Source organism: Ciona robusta, unplaced genomic scaffold (assembly GCF_009617815.1).
Source record: "Ciona robusta unplaced genomic scaffold, ASM961781v2 AP042741.1".
Classification (NCBI taxonomy): domain Eukaryota; kingdom Metazoa; phylum Chordata; class Ascidiacea; order Phlebobranchia; family Cionidae; genus Ciona; species Ciona robusta.
The window spans coordinates 44,338-60,880 of NW_028323120.1; the positions used below are offsets into that span (position 1 = coordinate 44,338).

Below are 16,543 nucleotides of genomic sequence, written 5' to 3' on the forward strand. Positions count from 1 at the left end.
GGTAAATTAAAAAATCATTTTATACCAAAAGCGTATTTTTAAAAAATTATGTTTTATAATCATTGCCTAACTCAATCAGTATTCCCGGACGGTCCTCCATTCAAATACTAACTGAACCCGAGATTGCTTGACTTCCGAGATCGGGTACTTTCAATCTGGTATGGAGATAGGCAGAATTATGTTTTGAATCTTGATTAATATGTTGTTAACGTAAAAAAAAAATCATTTTATACCAAAAGCGTATTTTTGAAAATTGTGTTTTATAATCATTGCCTAACTCATTCAGTATTCCCAGACGGTCACCCATTGAAGTACTAACTGAACCCGAGATTGCTTGACTTCCGAGATCGGACGAGATCGGGTACTTTTAATCTGGTATGGAGATAGGCAGAATAATGTTTTGAATCTTGATTAATATATTGTTAACGTAAATTAAAAAAATCATTTTATACCAAAAGCGTATTTTTGAAAATTCTGGTTTATAATTATTGCCTAACTCATTCAGTAATCCCAGACGGTCACCCATTCAAGTACTAACTGAACCCGAGCTTGCTTGACTTCCGAGATCGGGTACTTTTAATCTGGTATGGAGATAGGCACAATAATGTTTTGAATCTTGATTAATAGATTGTTAAGTTAAATTAAAAAATCATTTTATACCAAAAGCGTATTTTTGAAAATTTTGTTTATAATCATTGCTTAACTCATTCAGTATTCCCTGACGGTCACCCATTGAAGTACTAACTGAACCCGAGATTGCTTGACTTCCGAGATCGGACGAGATCGGGTACTTTTAATCTGGTATGGAGATAGGCACAATAATGTTTTGAATCTTGATTAATATATTGTTAGGGTAAATTAAAAAATCATTTTATACCAAAAGCGTATTTTTGAAAATTTTGTTTTATAATCATTGCCTAACTCATTCAGTATTCCCAGACGGTCACCCATTCAAGTACTAACTGAACCCGAGATTGCTTGACTTCCGAGATCGGACGAGATCGGGTACTTTCAATCTGGTATGGAGATAGGCAGAATTATGTTTTGAATCTTGATTAATATGTTGTTAACGTAAAAAAAAATCATTTTATACCAAAAGCGTATTTTTGAAAATTGTGTTTTATAATCATTGCCTAACTCATTCAGTATTCCCAGACAGTCACCCATTGAAGTACTAACTGAACCCGAGATTGCTTGACTTCCGAGATCGGACGAGATCGGGTACTTTTAATCTGGTATGGAGATAGGCAGAATAATGTTTTGAATCTTGATTAATATATTGTTAACGTAAATTAAAAAAATCATTTTATACCAAAAGCGTATTTTTGAAAATTTTGTTTTATAATCATTGCCTAACTCATTCAGTATTCCCAGACGGTCACCCATTCAAGCACTAACTGAACCCGAGATTGCTTGACTTCCGAGATTGGACGAGATCGGTTACTTTTAATCTGGTATGGAGATAAGCACAATAATGTTTTGAATCTTGATTAATATATTGTTAAGGTAAATTAAAAAATCATTTTATACCAAAAGCGTATTTTTAAAAAATTTTGTTTTATAATCATTGCCTAACTCAATCAGTATTCCCAGACGGTCCTCCATTCAAGTACTAACTGAACCCGAGATCGCTTGACTTCCGAGATCGGGTACTTTCAATCTGGTATGTAGATAGGCAGAATTAGGTTTTGAATCTTGATTAATATATAGTTAACGTAAATTAAAAATTCATTTTATACCAAAAGCGTATTTTTGAAAATTTTGTTTTATAATCATTGCCTAACTCATTCAGTATTCCCAGACGGTCACCCATTCAAGCACTAACTGAACCCGAGATTGCTTGACTTCCGAGATCGGACGAGATCGGTTACTTTTAATCTGGTATAGAGATAAGCACAATAATGTTTTGAATCTTGATTAATATATTGTTAAGGTAAATTAAAAAATCATTAATTTATACCAAAAGCGTATTTTTAAAAAATTTTGTTTTATAATCATTGCCTAACTCAATCAGTATTCCCAGACGGTCCTCCATTCAAGTAATAACTGAACCCGAGATCGCTTGACTTCCGAGATCGGGTACTTTCAATCTGGTATGTAGATAGGCAGAATTAGGTTTTGAATCTTGATTAATATATAGTTAACGTAAATTAAAAATTCATTTTATACCAAAAGCGTATTTTTGAAAATTTAGTTTTATAATCATTGCCTAACTCATTCAGTATTCCCAGACGGTCACCCATTCAAGTACTAACTGAACTCGAGATTGCTTGACTTCCGAGATCGGGTACTTTCAATCTGGTATGGAGATAGGCAGAATAATGTTTTGAATCTTGATTAATATATTGTTAACGTAAATTAAAAAAATCATTTTATTCCAAAAGCGTATTTTTGAAAATTTTGATTTATAATCATTGCCTAACTCATTCAGTATTCCCAGACGGTCCTCCATTCAAGTAATAACTGAACCCGAGATCGCTTGACTTCCGAGATCGGGTACTTTCAATCTGGTATGTAGATAGGCAGAATTAGGTTTTGAATCTTGATTAATATATAGTTAACGTAAATTAAAAATTCATTTTATACCAAAAGCGTATTTTTGAAAATTTAGTTTTATAATCATTGCCTAACTCATTCAGTATTCCCAGACGGTCACCCATTCAAGTACTAACTGAACTCGAGATTGCTTGACTTCCGAGATCGGGTACTTTCAATCTGGTATGTAGATAGGCAGAATTAGGTTTTGAATCTTGATTAATATATAGTTAACGTAAATTAAAAATTCATTTTATACCAAAAGCGTATTTTTGAAAATTTAGTTTTATAATCATTGCCTAACTCATTCAGTATTCCCAGACGGTCACCCATTCAAGTACTAACTGAACTCGAGATTGCTTGACTTCCGAGATCGGGTACTTTCAATCTGGTATGGAGATAGGCAGAATAATGTTTTGAATCTTTATTAATATATTGTTAACGTAAATTAAAAAAATCATTTTATTCCAAAAGCGTATTTTTGAAAATTTTGATTTATAATTATTGCCTAACTCATTCAGTATTCCCAGACGGTCACCCATTTCTAACTGAACCCGAGATTGCTTGACTTCCGAGATCGGACGAGATCGGGTACTTTCAATCTGGTATGGAGATAGGCAGGATAATGTTTTGAATCTTGATTAATATATAGTTAACGTAAATTAAAAATTCATTTTATACCAAAAGCGTATTTTTGAAAATTTAGTTTTATAATCATTGCCTAACTCATTCAGTATTCCAAGACGGTCACCCATTCAAGTACTTAACTGAACCCGAGATTGCTTGACTTCCGATATCGGACGAGATCGGGTACTTTCAATCTGGTATGGAGATAGGCAGAATACTTTATTGAATCTTGATTAATATATTGTTAAGGTAAATTAAAAAATCATTTTATACCAAAAGCGTATTTTTGAAAATTTTGTTTTATAATCATTGCCTAACTCATTCAGTATTCCCAGACGGTCACCCATTCAAGTACTAACTGAACCCGAGATTGCTTGACTTCCGAGATCGGGTACTTTCAATCTGGTTTGAAGATAGACAGAATTATGTTTTGAATCTTGATTAATATATTGTTAACGTAAATTAAAAAAATCATTTCATACCAAAAGCGTATATTTGAAAATTTGTTTTATAATCATTGCCTAACTCATTCAGTATTCCCAGACGGTCACCCATTCAAGTACTAACTGAACCCGAGATTGCTTGACTTCCGAGATCGGACGAGATCGGGTACTTTTAATCTGGTATGGAGATATGCAGAATAATGTTTTGAATCTTGATCAATATATTGTTAACGTAAATTAAAAAAATCATTTTATACCAAAAGCGTATTTTTGAAATTTTTTTTTTTATAATCATTGCCTAACTCATTCAGTATTCCCAGACGGTCACCCATTCAAGTACTAACTGAACCCGAGATTGCTTGACTTCCGAGATCGGACGAGATCGGGTACTTTCAATCTGGTATGGAGATAGGCAGAATAACGTTTTGAATCTTGATTAATATATTGTTAACGTAAATTAAAAAAATCCTTTTATACCAAAAGCGTATTTTTGAAAATTTCGATTTATAATTATTGCCTAACTTTATCAGTATTCCCAGACGGTCACCCATTCAAGTACTAACTGAACCCAAGATTGCTTGACTTCCGAGATCGGACGAGATCGGGTACTTTTAATCTGGTATGGAGATAGGCACAATAATGTTTTGAATCTTGATTAATATATTGTTAAGGTAAATTAAAAAATCATTTTATACCAAAAGCGTATTTTTGAAAATTTTGTTTTATAATCATTGCCTAACTCATTCAGTATTCCCAGACGGTCACCCATTCAAGTACTAACTGAACCCGAGATTGCTTGACTTCCGAGATCGGGTACTTTCAATCTGGTTTGAAGATAGACAGAATTATGTTTTGAATCTTGATTAATATATTGTTAACGTAAATTAAAAAAATCATTTCATACCAAAAGCGTATTTTTGAAAATTTGTTTTATAATCATTGCCTAACTCATTCAGTATTCCCAGACGGTCACCCATTCAAGTACTAACTGAACCCGAGATTGCTTGACTTCCGAGATCGGGTACTTTCAATCTGGTTTGAAGATAGACAGAATTATGTTTTGAATCTTGATTAATATATTGTTAACGTAAATTTAAAAAATCATTTTATACCAAATGCGTATTTTTGAAAATTTTGTTTTATAATCATTTCCTAACTCATTCAGTATTCCCAGACGGTCACCCATTCCAGTACTAACTATTTTTGAAAATTTTGTTTTATAATCATTGCCTAACTCATTCAGTATTCCCAGACGGTCACCCATTCAAGTACTAACTGAACCCGAGATTGCTTGACTTCCGAGATCGGACGAGATCGGGTACTTTGAATCTGGTATGGAGATAGGCAGAATAACGTTTTGAATCTTGATTAATATATTGTTAACGTAAATTAAAAAAATCCTTTTATACCAAAAGCGTATTTTTGAAAATTTAGATTTATAATTATTGCCTAACTCAATCAGTATTCCCAGACGGTCACCCATTCAAGTACTAACTGAACCCGAGATTGCTTGACTTCCGAGATCGGACGAGATCGGGTACTTTGAATCTGGTATGGAGATAGGCAGAATAACGTTTTGAATCTTGATTAATATATTGTTAACGTAAATTAAAAAAATCCTTTTATACCAAAAGCGTATTTTTGAAAATTTCGATTTATAATTATTGCCTAACTTTATCAGTATTCCCAGACGGTCACCCATTCAAGTACTAACTGAACCCGAGATTGCTTGACTTCCGAGATCGGACGAGATCGGGTACTTTTAATCTGGTATGGAGATAGGCACAATAATGTTTTGAATCTTGATTAATATATTGTTAAGGTAAATTAAAAAATCATTTTATACCAAAAGCGTATTTTTGAAAATTTTGTTTTATAATCATTGCCTAACTCATTCAGTATTCCCAGACGGTACTGAATGAGTTAGGCAATGATTATAAAACTAAATTTTCAAAAATACGCTTTTGGTATAAAATGAATTTTTAATTTACGTTAACTATATATTAATCAAGATTCAAAACCTAATTCTGCCTATCTACATACCAGATTGAAAGTACCCGATCACGGAAGTCAAGCGATCTCGGGTTCAGTTAGTACTTGAATGGGGTACTAACTGAACCCGAGATTGCTTGACTTCCGAGATCGGACGAGATCGGGTACTTTCAATCTGGTATGGAGATAGGCAGAATAACGTTTTGAATCTTGATTAATATATTGTTAACGTAAATTAAAAAAATCATTTTATACCAAAAGCGTATTTTTGAAAATTTTGATTTGTAATTATTGCCTAACTCATTCAGTATTCCCAGACGGTCACCGATTCAAGTACTAACTGAACCCGAGATTGCTTGACTTCCGAAATCGGACGAGATCGGGTACTTTCAATCTGGTATGGAGATAGGCAGAATAATGTTTTGAATCTTGATTAATATATAGTTAACGTAAATTAAAAATTCGTTTTATACCAAAAGCGTATTTTTGAAAATTTAGTTTTATAATCATTGCGTAACTCATTCAGTATTCCCAGACGGTCACCCATTCAAGTACTAACTGAACCCGAGATTGCTTGACTTCCGAGATCGGACGAGATCGGGTACTTTCAATCTGGTATGGAGATAGGCAGAATACTTTATTGAATCTTGATTAATATATAGTTAACGTAAATTAAAAAATCATTTTATACCAAAAGCGTATTTTTGAAAATTTTGTTTTATAATCATTGCCTAACTCATTCAGTATTCCCAGACGGTCACCCATTCAAGTACTAACTGAACCCGAGATTGCTTGACTTCCGAGATCGGGTACTTTCAATCTGGTATGGAGATAGGCAGAATAATGTTTTTAATCTTGATTAATATATAGTTAACGTAAATTAAAAATTCATTTTATACCAAAAGCGTATTTTTGAAAATTTAGTTTTATAATTATTGCCTAACTCATCCAGTATTCCCAGACGGTCACCCATTCAAGTACTAACTGAACCCGAGATTGCTTGACTTCCGAGATCGGGTACTTTTAATCTGGTATGGAGATAGGCAGAATTATGTTTTGAATCTTGATTAATATGTTGTTAACGTAAAAAAAAATCATTTTATACCAAAAGCGTATTTTTGAAAATTGTGTTTTATAATCATTGCCTAACTCATTCAGTATTCCCAGACGGTCACCCATTGAAGTACTAACTGAACCCGAGATTGCTTGACTTCCGAGATCGGACGAGATCGGGTACTTTTAATCTGGTATGGAGATAGGCAGAATAATGTTTTGAATCTTGATTAATATATTGTTAACGTAAATTAAAAAAATCATTTTATACCAAAAGCGTATTTTTGAAAATTCTGGTTTATAATTATTGCCTAACTCATTCAGTAATCCCAGACGGTCACCCATTCAAGTACTAACTGAACCCGAGCTTGCTTGACTTCCGAGATCGGGTACTTTTAATCTGGTATGGAGATAGGCACAATAATGTTTTGAATCTTGATTAATAGATTGTTAAGGTAAATTAACAAATCATTTTATACCAAAAGCGTATTTTTGAAAATTTTGTTTTATAATCATTGCCTAACTCATTCAGTATTCCCAGACGGTCACCCATTGAAGTACTAACTGAACCCGAGATTGCTTGACTTCCGAGATCGGACGAGATCGGGTACTTTTAATCTGGTATGGAGATAGGCAGAATACTTTATTGAATCTTGATTAATATATAGTTAACGTAAATTAAAAAATCATTTTATACCAAAAGCGTATTTTTGAAAATTTTGTTTTATAATCATTGCCTAACTCATTCAGTATTCCCAGACGGTCACCCATTCAAGTACTAACTGAACCCGAGATTGCTTGACTTCCGAGATCGGGTACTTTCAATCTGGTATGGAGATAGGCAGAATAATGTTTTTAATCTTGATTAATATATAGTTAACGTAAATTAAAAATTCATTTTATACCAAAAGCGTATTTTTGAAAATTTAGTTTTATAATTATTGCCTAACTCATCCAGTATTCCCAGACGGTCACCCATTCAAGTACTAACTGAACCCGAGATTGCTTGACTTCCGAGATCGGGTACTTTTAATCTGGTATGGAGATAGGCACAATAATGTTTTGAATCTTGATTAATATATTGTTAAGGTAAATTAACAAATCATTTTATACCAAAAGCGTATTTTTGAAAATTTTGTTTATAATTATTGCCTAACTCATCCAGTATTCCCAGACGGTCACCCATTCAAGTACTAACTGAACCCGAGATTGCTTGACTTCCGAGATCGGGTACTTTTAATCTGGTATGGAGATAGGCACAATAATGTTTTGAATCTTGATTAATATATTGTTAAGGTAAATTAAAAAATCATTTTATACCAAAAGCGTATTTTTGAAAATTTTGTTTATAATTATTGCCTAACTCATCCAGTATTCCCAGACGGTCACCCATTCAAGTACTAACTGAACCCGAGATTGCTTGACTTCCGAGATCGGGTACTTTTAATCTGGTATGGAGATAGGCACAATAATGTTTTGAATCTTGATTAATATATTGTTAAGGTAAATTAAAAAATCATTTTATACCAAAAGCGTATTTTTGAAAATTTTGTTTATAATCATTGCGTAACTCATTCAGTATTCCCAGACGGTCACCCATTCAAGTACTAACTGAACCCGAGATCGCTTGACTTCCGAGATCGGGTACTTTCAATCTGGTATGTAGATAGGCAGAATTAGGTTTTGAATCTTGATTAATATATAGTTAACGTAAATTAAAAAATCATTTTATACCTAAAGCGTATTTTTGAAAATTTAGTTTTATAATTATTGCCTAACTCATTTAGTATTCCCAGACGGTCACCCATTCAAGTACTAACTGAACCCGAGATTGCTTGACTTCCGAGATCGGACGAGATCGGGTACTTTTAATCTGGTATGGAGATAGGCACAATAATGTTTTGAATCTTGATTAATATATTGTTAAGGTAAATTAAAAAATCATTTTATACCAAAAGCGTATTTTTGAAAATTTTGTTTATAAGCATTGCTTAACTCATTCAGTATTCCCAGACGGTCACCCATTCAAGTACTAACTGAACCCGAGATTGCTTGACTTCCGAGATCGGGTACTTTCAATCTGGTATGGAGATAGGCAGAATTATGTTTTGAATCTTGATTAATATGTTGTTAACGTAAAAAAAAAATCATTTTATACCAAAAGCGTATTTTTGAAAATTGTGTTTTATAATCATTGCCTAACTCATTCAGTATTCCCAGACGGTCACCCATTGAAGTACTAACTGAACCCGAGATTGCTTGACTTCCGAGATCGGACGAGATCGGGTACTTTTAATCTGGTATGGAGATAGGCAGAATAATGTTTTGAATCTTGATTAATATATTGTTAACGTAAATTAAAAAAATCATTTTATACCAAAAGCGTATTTTTGAAAATTCTGGTTTATAATTATTGCCTAACTCATTCAGTAATCCCAGACGGTCACCCATTCAAGTACTAACTGAACCCGAGCTTGCTTGACTTCCGAGATCGGGTACTTTTAATCTGGTATGGAGATAGGCACAATAATGTTTTGAATCTTGATTAATATATTGTTAAGGTAAATTAAAAAATCATTTTATACCAAAAGCGTATTTTTGAAAATTTTGTTTATAAGCATTGCTTAACTCATTCAGTATTCCCAGACGGTCACCCATTCAAGTACTAACTGAACCCGAGATTGCTTGACTTCCGAGATCGGGTACTTTCAATCTGGTATGGAGATAGGCAGAATTATGTTTTGAATCTTGATTAATATGTTGTTAACGTAAAAAAAAAATCATTTTATACCAAAAGCGTATTTTTGAAAATTGTGTTTTATAATCATTGCCTAACTCATTCAGTATTCCCAGACGGTCACCCATTGAAGTACTAACTGAACCCGAGATTGCTTGACTTCCGAGATCGGACGAGATCGGGTACTTTTAATCTGGTATGGAGATAGGCAGAATAATGTTTTGAATCTTGATTAATATATTGTTAACGTAAATTAAAAAAATCATTTTATACCAAAAGCGTATTTTTGAAAATTCTGGTTTATAATTATTGCCTAACTCATTCAGTAATCCCAGACGGTCACCCATTCAAGTACTAACTGAACCCGAGCTTGCTTGACTTCCGAGATCGGGTACTTTTAATCTGGTATGGAGATAGGCACAATAATGTTTTGAATCTTGATTAATATATTGTTAAGGTAAATTAAAAAATCATTTTATACCAAAAGCGTATTTTTGAAAATTTTGTTTATAATCATTGCTTAACTCATTCAGTATTCCCTGACGGTCACCCATTGAAGTACTAACTGAACCCGAGATTGCTTGACTTCCGAGATCGGACGAGATCGGGTACTTTGAATCTGGTATGGAGATAGGCAGAATAACGTTTTGAATCTTGATTAATATATTGTTAACGTAAATTAAAAAAATCCTTTTATACCAAAAGCGTATTTTTGAAAATTTCGATTTATAATTTTTGCCTAACTTTATCAGTATTCCCAGACGGTCACCCATTCAAGTACTAACTGAACCCGAGATTGCTTGACTTCCGAGATCGGACGAGATCGGGTACTTTTAATCTGGTATGGAGATAGGCACAATAATGTTTTGAATCTTGATTAATATATTGTTAAGGTAAATTAAAAAATTATTTTATACCAAAAGCGTATTTTTGAAAATTTTGTTTTATAATCATTGCCTAACTCATTCAGTATTCCCAGACGGTCACCCATTCAAGTACTAACTGAACCCGAGATCGCTTGACTTCCGTGATCGGGTACTTTCAATCTGGTATGTAGATAGGCAGAATTAGGTTTTGAATCTTGATTAATATATAGTTAACGTAAATTAAAAATTCATTTTATACCAAAAGCGTATTTTTGAAAATTTAGTTTTATAATCATTGCCTAACTCATTCAGTATTCCCAGACGGTCACCCATTCAAGTACTAACTGAACCCGAGATTGCTTGATTTCCGAGATCGGACGAGATCGGGTACTTTCAATCTGGTATGGAGATAGGCAGAATACTTTTTTGAATCTTGATTAATATATTGTTAAGGTAAATTAAAAAATCATTTTATACCAAAAGCGTATTTTTGAAAATTTTGTTTTATAATCATTGCCTAACTCATTCAGTATTCCCAGACGGTCACCCATTCAAGTACTAACTGAACCCGAGATTGCTTGACTTCCGAGATCGGACGAGATCGGGTACTTTCAATCTGGTATGGAGATAGGCAGAATAACGTTTTGAATCTTGATTAATATATTGTTAACGTAAATTTAAAAAATCATTTTATACCAAAAGCGTATTTTTGAAAATTTTGATTTGTAATTATTGCCTAACTCATTCAGTATTCCCAGACGGTCACCCATTCAAGTACTAACTGAACCCGAGATTGCTTGACTTCCGAAATCGGACGAGATCGGGTACTTTCAATCTGGTATGGAGATAGGCAGAATAATGTTTTGAATCTTGATTAATATATAGTTAACGTAAATTAAAAATTCGTTTTATACCAAAAGCGTATTTTTGAAAATTTAGTTTTATAATCATTGCCTAACTCATTCAGTATTCCCAGACGGTCACCCATTCAAGTACTAACTGAACCCGAGATTGCTTGACTTCCGAGATCGGACGAGATCGGGTACTTTTAATCTGGTATGGAGATAGGCACAATAATGTTTTGAATCTTGATTAATATATTGTTAAGGTAAATTAAAAAATTATTTTATACCAAAAGCGTATTTTTGAAAATTTTGTTTTATAATCATTGCCTAACTCATTCAGTATTCCCAGACGGTCACCCATTCAAGTACTAACTGAACCCGAGATCGCTTGACTTCCGTGATCGGGTACTTTCAATCTGGTATGTAGATAGGCAGAATTAGGTTTTGAATCTTGATTAATATATAGTTAACGTAAATTAAAAATTCATTTATACCAAAAGCGTATTTTTGAAAATTTAGTTTTATAATCATTGCCTAACTCATTCAGTATTCCCAGACGGTCACCCATTCAAGTACTAACTGAACCCGAGATTGCTTGATTTCCGAGATCGGACGAGATCGGGTACTTTCAATCTGGTATGGAGATAGGCAGAATACTTTTTTGAATCTTGATTAATATATTGTTAAGGTAAATTAAAAAATCATTTTATACCAAAAGCGTATTTTTGAAAATTTTGTTTTATAATCATTGCCTAACTCATTCAGTATTCCCAGACGGTCACCCATTCAAGTACTAACTGAACCCGAGATTGCTTGACTTCCGAGATCGGACGAGATCGGGTACTTTCAATCTGGTATGGAGATAGGCAGAATAACGTTTTGAATCTTGATTAATATATTGTTAACGTAAATTTAAAAAATCATTTTATACCAAAAGCGTATTTTTGAAAATTTTGATTTGTAATTATTGCCTAACTCATTCAGTATTCCCAGACGGTCACCCATTCAAGTACTAACTGAACCCGAGATTGCTTGACTTCCGAAATCGGACGAGATCGGGTACTTTCAATCTGGTATGGAGATAGGCAGAATAATGTTTTGAATCTTGATTAATATATAGTTAACGTAAATTAAAAATTCGTTTTATACCAAAAGCGTATTTTTGAAAATTTAGTTTTATAATCATTGCCTAACTCATTCAGTATTCCCAGACGGTCACCCATTCAAGTACTAACTGAACCCGAGATTGCTTGACTTCCGAGATCGGACGAGATCGGGTACTTTTAATCTGGTATGGAGATTGGCACAATAATGTTTTGAATCTTGATTAATAGATTGTTAAGGTAAATTAAAAAATCATTTTATACCAAAAGCGTATTTTTGAAAATTTTGTTTATAATCATTGCTTAACTCATTCAGTATTCCCTGACGGTCACCCATTGAAGTACTAACTGAACCCGAGATTGCTTGACTTCCGAGATCGGACGAGATCGGGTACTTTTAATCTGGTATGGAGATAGGCAGAATTATGTTTTGAATCTTGATTAATATGTTGTTAACGTAAAACAAAATCATTTTATACCAAAAGCGTATTTTTGAAAATTTTGTTTTATAATCATTACCTAACTCATTCAGTATTCCCAGACGGTCACCCATTGAAGTACTAACTGAACCCGAGATTGCTTGACTTCCGAGATCGGACGAGATCGGGTACTTTTAATCTGGTATGGAGATAGGCAGAATAATGTTTTGAATCTTGATTAATATATTGTTAACGTAAATTAAAAAAATCATTTTATACCAAAAGCGTATTTTTGAAAATTTTGTTTTATAATCATTGCCTAACTCATTCAGTATTCCCAGACGGTCACCCATTCAAGCACTAACTGAACCCGAGATTGCTTGACTTCCGAGATCGGACGAGATCGGTTACTTTTAATCTGGTATGGAGATAAGCACAATAATGTTTTGAATCTTGATTAATATATTGTTAAGGTAAATTAAAAAATCATTTTATACCAAAAGCGTATTTTTAAAAAATTTTGTTTTATAATCATTGCCTAACTCAATCAGTATTCCCAGACGGTCCTCCATTCAAGTACTAACTGAACCCGAGATCGCTTGACTTCCGAGATCGGGTACTTTCAATCTGGTATGTAGATAGGCAGAATTAGGTTTTGAATCTTGATTAATATATAGTTAACGTAAATTAAAAATTCATTTTATACCAAAAGCGTATTTTTGAAAATTTTGTTTTATAATCATTGCCTAACTCATTCAGTATTCCCAGACGGTCACCCATTCAAGTACTAACTGAACTCGAGATTGCTTGACTTCCGAGATCGGGTACTTTCAATCTGGTATGGAGATAGGCAGAATAATGTTTTGAATCTTGATTAATATATTGTTAACGTAAATTAAAAAAATCATTTTATTCCAAAAGCGTATTTTTGAAAATTTTGATTTATAATTATTGCCTAACTCATTCAGTATTCCCAGACGGTCACCCATTTCTAACTGAACCCGAGATTGCTTGACTTCCGAGATCGGACGAGATCGGGTACTTTCAATCTGGTATGGAGATAGGCAGGATAATGTTTTGAATCTTGATTAATATATAGTTAACGTAAATTAAAAATTCATTTTATACCAAAAGCGTATTTTTGAAAATTTAGTTTTATAATCATTGCCTAACTCATTCAGTATTCCAAGACGGTCACCCATTCAAGTACTTAACTGAACCCGAGATTGCTTGACTTCCGATATCGGACGAGATCGGGTACTTTCAATCTGGTATGGAGATAGGCAGAATACTTTATTGAATCTTGATTAATATATTGTTAAGGTAAATTAAAAAATCATTTTATACCAAAAGCGTATTTTTGAAAATTTTGTTTTATAATCATTGCCTAACTCATTCAGTATTCCCAGACGGTCACCCATTCAAGTACTAACTGAACCCGAGATTGCTTGACTTCCGAGATCGGGTACTTTCAATCTGGTTTGAAGATAGACAGAATTATGTTTTGAATCTTGATTAATATATTGTTAAAGTAAATTAAAAAAATCATTTCATACCAAAAGCGTATATTTGAAAATTTGTTTTATAATCATTGCCTAACTCATTCAGTATTCCCAGACGGTCACCCATTCAAGTACTAACTGAACCCGAGATTGCTTGACTTCCGAGATCGGACGAGATCGGGTACTTTTAATCTGGTATGGAGATATGCAGAATAATGTTTTGAATCTTGATCAATATATTGTTAACGTAAATTAAAAAAATCATTTTATACCAAAAGCGTATTTTTGAAATTTTTTTTTTTATAATCATTGCCTAACTCATTCAGTATTCCCAGACGGTCACCCATTCAAGTACTAACTGAACCCGAGATTGCTTGACTTCCGAGATCGGACGAGATCGGGTACTTTCAATCTGGTATGGAGATATGCAGAATAATGTTTTGAATCTTGATTAATATATTGTTAAAGTAAATTAAAAAATCATTTTATACCAAAAGCGTATTTTTAAAAAATTTTGTTTTATAATCATTGCCTAACTCAATCAGTATTCCCAGACGGTCCTCCATTCAAGTACTAACTGAACCCGAGATCGCTTGACTTCCGAGATCGGGTACTTTCAATCTGGTATGTAGATAGGCAGAATTAGGTTTTGAATCTTGATTAATATATAGTTAACGTAAATTAAAAATTCATTTTATACCAAAAGCGTATTTTTGAAAATTTTGTTTTATAATCATTGCCTAACTCATTCAGTATTCCCAGACGGTCACCCATTCAAGTACTAACTGAACTCGAGATTGCTTGACTTCCGAGATCGGGTACTTTCAATCTGGTATGGAGATAGGCAGAATAATGTTTTGAATCTTGATTAATATATTGTTAACGTAAATTAAAAAAATCATTTTATTCCAAAAGCGTATTTTTGAAAATTTTGATTTATAATTATTGCCTAACTCATTCAGTATTCCCAGACGGTCACCCATTTCTAACTGAACCCGAGATTGCTTGACTTCCGAGATCGGACGAGATCGGGTACTTTGAATCTGGTATGGAGATAGGCAGAATAACGTTTTGAATCTTGATTAATATATTGTTAACGTAAATTAAAAAAATCCTTTTATACCAAAAGCGTATTTTTGAAAATTTTGATTTATAATTATTGCCTAACTCATTCAGTATTCCCAGACGGTCACCCATTCAAGTACTAACTGAACCCGAGATTGCTTGACTTCCGAGATCGGACGAGATCGGGTACTTTTAATCTGGTATAGAGATAGGCACAATAATGTTTTGAATCTTGATTAATATATTGTTAAGGTAAATTAAAAAATCATTTTATACCAAAAGCGTATTTTTGAAAATTTTGTTTTATAATCATTGCCTAACTCATTCAGTATTCCCAGACGGTCACCCATTCAAGTACTAACTGAACCCGAGATCGCTTGACTTCCGTGATCGGGTACTTTCAATCTGGTATGTAGATAGGCAGAATTAGGTTTTGAATCTTGATTAATATATAGTTAACGTAAATTAAAAATTCATTTTATACCAAAAGCGTATTTTTGAAAATTTAGTTTTATAATCATTGCCTAACTCATTCAGTATTCCCAGACGGTCACCCATTCAAGTACTAACTGAACCCGAGATTGCTTGATTTCCGAGATCGGACGAGATCGGGTACTTTCAATCTGGTATGGAGATAGGCAGAATACTTTTTTGAATCTTGATTAATATATTGTTAAGGTAAATTAAAAAATCATTTTATACCAAAAGCGTATTTTTGAAAATTTTGATTTGTAATTATTGCCTAACTCATTCAGTATTCCCAGACGGTCACCCATTCAAGTACTAACTGAACCCGAGATTGCTTGACTTCCGAAATCGGACGAGATCGGGTACTTTCAATCTGGTATGGAGATAGGCAGAATAATGTTTTGAATCTTGATTAATATATAGTTAACGTAAATTAAAAATTCGTTTTATACCAAAAGCGTATTTTTGAAAATTTAGTTTTATAATCATTGCCTAACTCATTCAGTATTCCCAGACGGTCACCCATTCAAGTACTAACTGAACCCGAGATTGCTTGACTTCCGAGATCGGACGAGATCGGGTACTTTCAATCTGGTATGGAGATAGGCAGAATACTTTATTGAATCTTGATTAATATATAGTTAACGTAAATTAAAAAATCATTTTATACCAAAAGCGTATTTTTGAAAATTTTGTTTTATAATCATTGCCTAACTCATTCAGTATTCCCAGACGGTCACCCATTCAAGTACTAACTGAACCCGAGATTGCTTGACTTCCGAGATCGGGTACTTTCAATCTGGTATGGAGATAGGCAGAATAATGTTTTTAATCTTGATTAATATATAGTTAACGTAAATTAAAAATTCATTTTATACCAAAAGCGTA

At 33.1% G+C, this 16,543-nt stretch overlaps 8 non-coding genes and 52 pseudogenes across 8 annotated transcripts; all 60 read right to left on the bottom strand.

Annotated features, from left to right (window-relative positions):
• Nucleotides 1-270: 270 nt before the first annotated feature.
• LOC149723986 (5S ribosomal RNA) lies at nucleotides 271-389 on the bottom strand (annotated as a pseudogene).
• A 307-nt stretch (nucleotides 390-696) lies between these two features.
• On the bottom strand, nucleotides 697-815 carry LOC149723987 (5S ribosomal RNA; annotated as a pseudogene).
• A 99-nt stretch (nucleotides 816-914) lies between these two features.
• On the bottom strand, nucleotides 915-1,033 carry LOC149723988 (5S ribosomal RNA). Its single transcript, XR_016386827.1, has one exon. It is a non-coding gene; the product is annotated as a 5S ribosomal RNA (ribosomal RNA).
• Nucleotides 1,034-1,130: 97 nt separating this feature from the next.
• LOC149723989 (5S ribosomal RNA) lies at nucleotides 1,131-1,249 on the bottom strand (annotated as a pseudogene).
• A 100-nt stretch (nucleotides 1,250-1,349) lies between these two features.
• Nucleotides 1,350-1,468, bottom strand: LOC149723990 (5S ribosomal RNA; annotated as a pseudogene).
• Nucleotides 1,469-1,776: 308 nt separating this feature from the next.
• On the bottom strand, nucleotides 1,777-1,895 carry LOC149723991 (5S ribosomal RNA; annotated as a pseudogene).
• Nucleotides 1,896-2,206: 311 nt separating this feature from the next.
• LOC149723992 (5S ribosomal RNA) lies at nucleotides 2,207-2,315 on the bottom strand (annotated as a pseudogene).
• A 516-nt stretch (nucleotides 2,316-2,831) lies between these two features.
• Nucleotides 2,832-2,940, bottom strand: LOC149723993 (5S ribosomal RNA; annotated as a pseudogene).
• A 100-nt stretch (nucleotides 2,941-3,040) lies between these two features.
• On the bottom strand, nucleotides 3,041-3,154 carry LOC149723994 (5S ribosomal RNA; annotated as a pseudogene).
• A 99-nt stretch (nucleotides 3,155-3,253) lies between these two features.
• LOC149723995 (5S ribosomal RNA) lies at nucleotides 3,254-3,373 on the bottom strand (annotated as a pseudogene).
• A 99-nt stretch (nucleotides 3,374-3,472) lies between these two features.
• LOC149723996 (5S ribosomal RNA) lies at nucleotides 3,473-3,581 on the bottom strand (annotated as a pseudogene).
• Nucleotides 3,582-3,680: 99 nt separating this feature from the next.
• LOC149723997 (5S ribosomal RNA) lies at nucleotides 3,681-3,799 on the bottom strand (annotated as a pseudogene).
• Nucleotides 3,800-3,900: 101 nt separating this feature from the next.
• Nucleotides 3,901-4,019, bottom strand: LOC149723998 (5S ribosomal RNA). Its single transcript, XR_016386829.1, has one exon. It is a non-coding gene; the product is annotated as a 5S ribosomal RNA (ribosomal RNA).
• A 100-nt stretch (nucleotides 4,020-4,119) lies between these two features.
• Nucleotides 4,120-4,238, bottom strand: LOC149723999 (5S ribosomal RNA; annotated as a pseudogene).
• Nucleotides 4,239-4,337: 99 nt separating this feature from the next.
• On the bottom strand, nucleotides 4,338-4,446 carry LOC149724000 (5S ribosomal RNA; annotated as a pseudogene).
• Nucleotides 4,447-4,545: 99 nt separating this feature from the next.
• LOC149724001 (5S ribosomal RNA) lies at nucleotides 4,546-4,654 on the bottom strand (annotated as a pseudogene).
• A 178-nt stretch (nucleotides 4,655-4,832) lies between these two features.
• LOC149724002 (5S ribosomal RNA) lies at nucleotides 4,833-4,951 on the bottom strand (annotated as a pseudogene).
• Nucleotides 4,952-5,051: 100 nt separating this feature from the next.
• LOC149724003 (5S ribosomal RNA) lies at nucleotides 5,052-5,170 on the bottom strand (annotated as a pseudogene).
• Nucleotides 5,171-5,270: 100 nt separating this feature from the next.
• LOC149724004 (5S ribosomal RNA) lies at nucleotides 5,271-5,389 on the bottom strand (annotated as a pseudogene).
• Nucleotides 5,390-5,889: 500 nt separating this feature from the next.
• On the bottom strand, nucleotides 5,890-6,008 carry LOC149724005 (5S ribosomal RNA; annotated as a pseudogene).
• A 99-nt stretch (nucleotides 6,009-6,107) lies between these two features.
• Nucleotides 6,108-6,226, bottom strand: LOC149724006 (5S ribosomal RNA; annotated as a pseudogene).
• Nucleotides 6,227-6,325: 99 nt separating this feature from the next.
• LOC149724007 (5S ribosomal RNA) lies at nucleotides 6,326-6,434 on the bottom strand (annotated as a pseudogene).
• A 99-nt stretch (nucleotides 6,435-6,533) lies between these two features.
• Nucleotides 6,534-6,642, bottom strand: LOC149724008 (5S ribosomal RNA; annotated as a pseudogene).
• Nucleotides 6,643-6,739: 97 nt separating this feature from the next.
• Nucleotides 6,740-6,858, bottom strand: LOC149724009 (5S ribosomal RNA; annotated as a pseudogene).
• A 308-nt stretch (nucleotides 6,859-7,166) lies between these two features.
• Nucleotides 7,167-7,285, bottom strand: LOC149724010 (5S ribosomal RNA; annotated as a pseudogene).
• A 99-nt stretch (nucleotides 7,286-7,384) lies between these two features.
• On the bottom strand, nucleotides 7,385-7,493 carry LOC149724011 (5S ribosomal RNA; annotated as a pseudogene).
• A 99-nt stretch (nucleotides 7,494-7,592) lies between these two features.
• LOC149724012 (5S ribosomal RNA) lies at nucleotides 7,593-7,701 on the bottom strand (annotated as a pseudogene).
• A 98-nt stretch (nucleotides 7,702-7,799) lies between these two features.
• On the bottom strand, nucleotides 7,800-7,908 carry LOC149724013 (5S ribosomal RNA; annotated as a pseudogene).
• Nucleotides 7,909-8,006: 98 nt separating this feature from the next.
• LOC149724014 (5S ribosomal RNA) lies at nucleotides 8,007-8,115 on the bottom strand (annotated as a pseudogene).
• Nucleotides 8,116-8,421: 306 nt separating this feature from the next.
• LOC149724015 (5S ribosomal RNA) lies at nucleotides 8,422-8,540 on the bottom strand (annotated as a pseudogene).
• Nucleotides 8,541-8,638: 98 nt separating this feature from the next.
• On the bottom strand, nucleotides 8,639-8,747 carry LOC149724016 (5S ribosomal RNA; annotated as a pseudogene).
• Nucleotides 8,748-8,845: 98 nt separating this feature from the next.
• LOC149724017 (5S ribosomal RNA) lies at nucleotides 8,846-8,964 on the bottom strand (annotated as a pseudogene).
• Nucleotides 8,965-9,271: 307 nt separating this feature from the next.
• LOC149724018 (5S ribosomal RNA) lies at nucleotides 9,272-9,380 on the bottom strand (annotated as a pseudogene).
• Nucleotides 9,381-9,478: 98 nt separating this feature from the next.
• On the bottom strand, nucleotides 9,479-9,597 carry LOC149724019 (5S ribosomal RNA; annotated as a pseudogene).
• A 307-nt stretch (nucleotides 9,598-9,904) lies between these two features.
• On the bottom strand, nucleotides 9,905-10,023 carry LOC149724020 (5S ribosomal RNA; annotated as a pseudogene).
• A 100-nt stretch (nucleotides 10,024-10,123) lies between these two features.
• Nucleotides 10,124-10,242, bottom strand: LOC149724021 (5S ribosomal RNA; annotated as a pseudogene).
• A 307-nt stretch (nucleotides 10,243-10,549) lies between these two features.
• Nucleotides 10,550-10,668, bottom strand: LOC149724022 (5S ribosomal RNA). The gene has a single exon (XR_016386828.1). It is a non-coding gene; the product is annotated as a 5S ribosomal RNA (ribosomal RNA).
• Nucleotides 10,669-10,767: 99 nt separating this feature from the next.
• LOC149724023 (5S ribosomal RNA) lies at nucleotides 10,768-10,886 on the bottom strand. The gene has a single exon (XR_016386830.1). It is a non-coding gene; the product is annotated as a 5S ribosomal RNA (ribosomal RNA).
• A 100-nt stretch (nucleotides 10,887-10,986) lies between these two features.
• Nucleotides 10,987-11,105, bottom strand: LOC149724024 (5S ribosomal RNA; annotated as a pseudogene).
• A 99-nt stretch (nucleotides 11,106-11,204) lies between these two features.
• LOC149724025 (5S ribosomal RNA) lies at nucleotides 11,205-11,323 on the bottom strand (annotated as a pseudogene).
• A 306-nt stretch (nucleotides 11,324-11,629) lies between these two features.
• LOC149724026 (5S ribosomal RNA) lies at nucleotides 11,630-11,748 on the bottom strand. Its single transcript, XR_016386838.1, has one exon. It is a non-coding gene; the product is annotated as a 5S ribosomal RNA (ribosomal RNA).
• A 99-nt stretch (nucleotides 11,749-11,847) lies between these two features.
• LOC149724027 (5S ribosomal RNA) lies at nucleotides 11,848-11,966 on the bottom strand. Its single transcript, XR_016386831.1, has one exon. It is a non-coding gene; the product is annotated as a 5S ribosomal RNA (ribosomal RNA).
• A 100-nt stretch (nucleotides 11,967-12,066) lies between these two features.
• On the bottom strand, nucleotides 12,067-12,185 carry LOC149724028 (5S ribosomal RNA; annotated as a pseudogene).
• Nucleotides 12,186-12,284: 99 nt separating this feature from the next.
• On the bottom strand, nucleotides 12,285-12,403 carry LOC149724029 (5S ribosomal RNA; annotated as a pseudogene).
• Nucleotides 12,404-12,501: 98 nt separating this feature from the next.
• On the bottom strand, nucleotides 12,502-12,620 carry LOC149724030 (5S ribosomal RNA; annotated as a pseudogene).
• Nucleotides 12,621-12,717: 97 nt separating this feature from the next.
• On the bottom strand, nucleotides 12,718-12,836 carry LOC149724031 (5S ribosomal RNA; annotated as a pseudogene).
• Nucleotides 12,837-12,936: 100 nt separating this feature from the next.
• LOC149724032 (5S ribosomal RNA) lies at nucleotides 12,937-13,055 on the bottom strand (annotated as a pseudogene).
• Nucleotides 13,056-13,363: 308 nt separating this feature from the next.
• Nucleotides 13,364-13,472, bottom strand: LOC149724033 (5S ribosomal RNA; annotated as a pseudogene).
• Nucleotides 13,473-13,572: 100 nt separating this feature from the next.
• Nucleotides 13,573-13,686, bottom strand: LOC149724034 (5S ribosomal RNA; annotated as a pseudogene).
• A 99-nt stretch (nucleotides 13,687-13,785) lies between these two features.
• LOC149724035 (5S ribosomal RNA) lies at nucleotides 13,786-13,905 on the bottom strand (annotated as a pseudogene).
• Nucleotides 13,906-14,004: 99 nt separating this feature from the next.
• On the bottom strand, nucleotides 14,005-14,113 carry LOC149724036 (5S ribosomal RNA; annotated as a pseudogene).
• A 99-nt stretch (nucleotides 14,114-14,212) lies between these two features.
• Nucleotides 14,213-14,331, bottom strand: LOC149724037 (5S ribosomal RNA; annotated as a pseudogene).
• Nucleotides 14,332-14,432: 101 nt separating this feature from the next.
• Nucleotides 14,433-14,551, bottom strand: LOC149724038 (5S ribosomal RNA; annotated as a pseudogene).
• A 308-nt stretch (nucleotides 14,552-14,859) lies between these two features.
• LOC149724039 (5S ribosomal RNA) lies at nucleotides 14,860-14,968 on the bottom strand (annotated as a pseudogene).
• A 100-nt stretch (nucleotides 14,969-15,068) lies between these two features.
• LOC149724040 (5S ribosomal RNA) lies at nucleotides 15,069-15,182 on the bottom strand (annotated as a pseudogene).
• Nucleotides 15,183-15,282: 100 nt separating this feature from the next.
• LOC149724041 (5S ribosomal RNA) lies at nucleotides 15,283-15,401 on the bottom strand (annotated as a pseudogene).
• Nucleotides 15,402-15,708: 307 nt separating this feature from the next.
• On the bottom strand, nucleotides 15,709-15,827 carry LOC149724042 (5S ribosomal RNA). Its single transcript, XR_016386839.1, has one exon. It is a non-coding gene; the product is annotated as a 5S ribosomal RNA (ribosomal RNA).
• Nucleotides 15,828-15,926: 99 nt separating this feature from the next.
• LOC149724043 (5S ribosomal RNA) lies at nucleotides 15,927-16,045 on the bottom strand (annotated as a pseudogene).
• A 99-nt stretch (nucleotides 16,046-16,144) lies between these two features.
• Nucleotides 16,145-16,263, bottom strand: LOC149724044 (5S ribosomal RNA). The gene has a single exon (XR_016386832.1). It is a non-coding gene; the product is annotated as a 5S ribosomal RNA (ribosomal RNA).
• Nucleotides 16,264-16,362: 99 nt separating this feature from the next.
• On the bottom strand, nucleotides 16,363-16,471 carry LOC149724045 (5S ribosomal RNA; annotated as a pseudogene).
• Between the last annotated feature and the right edge of the window lie 72 nt (nucleotides 16,472-16,543).